Here is an 884-nt window from a genome sequence, read left to right as displayed (position 1 = left end):
CCAATGAATTACATAAGTATCTCTATCTTTATCTTTATGTTTTATTCATCATTCATAACCATTTGAGTTTTCCTGACTAAGATTTACAAGGTGACCATAGCTTGCTTCATACCAACAATCTCTGTGGGATCGACCCTTACTCGCGTAAGGTTTATTACTTGGACGACCAGTACACTTGCTGGTTAGTTGTGCAAAGTTGTGTTTATGCCATGGTATTGAACACCAAGTTTTTTTGAATTTATTACCGGGGATTATTTGAGTTGTGAAAAGTATTGATCACAATTTCGTTGCCGGGGATTGTTCGAGTTTTCGGCAAGCTTTTGGTCCGGTAACATCAGTGCCAAATTTCTGATCCGGCAACAGCACCAAGTTTTTGGCGCCGTTGCCGGGGATTGTTCGAGTATGGACAACTGACGGTTCATCTTGTTGCTTAGATTGGGTATTTTTTTCTTTAGAGTTCTTAAGAATGAATTCTAGTGTTTCATGATGATCTGTTGAAGTCTGGCTGGCTGTGAAGCCATGTCTAATTCTATTGGACCGAGGTTTCAACTTATCATCACAAGAGCTTGTTGATTTCTATCAATCTTGCTATTGGAGCAGTGATCTGCTAAGGCTTGGCTGGTCATTGGCCATGTCTAGTGTTTTGGACCGAAGCTTTCTTTGAAAGCTTGGCTGGCTGTGAAGCCATGTCTAATTCCTGGACCGGAGTCTTAGACTAAACATTGCATGATTCCTGGAATTCTCATTAAGAATTTTGATACCTTTATTTTCTTTTTCCACTTAATTTTCGAAAAAGCACAAAAAAAAAATTTACAAAATCATAAAATCCAAAAATTTCTTGTTTGAGACTCTATTCTCATTTTAAGTTTGGTGTCAATTGCATG

The sequence above is a fragment of the Arachis duranensis genome, chromosome 4 (assembly GCF_000817695.3).
Source record: "Arachis duranensis cultivar V14167 chromosome 4, aradu.V14167.gnm2.J7QH, whole genome shotgun sequence".
Lineage (NCBI taxonomy): Eukaryota > Viridiplantae > Streptophyta > Magnoliopsida > Fabales > Fabaceae > Arachis > Arachis duranensis.
This window is presented reverse-complemented; position numbering follows the sequence as displayed.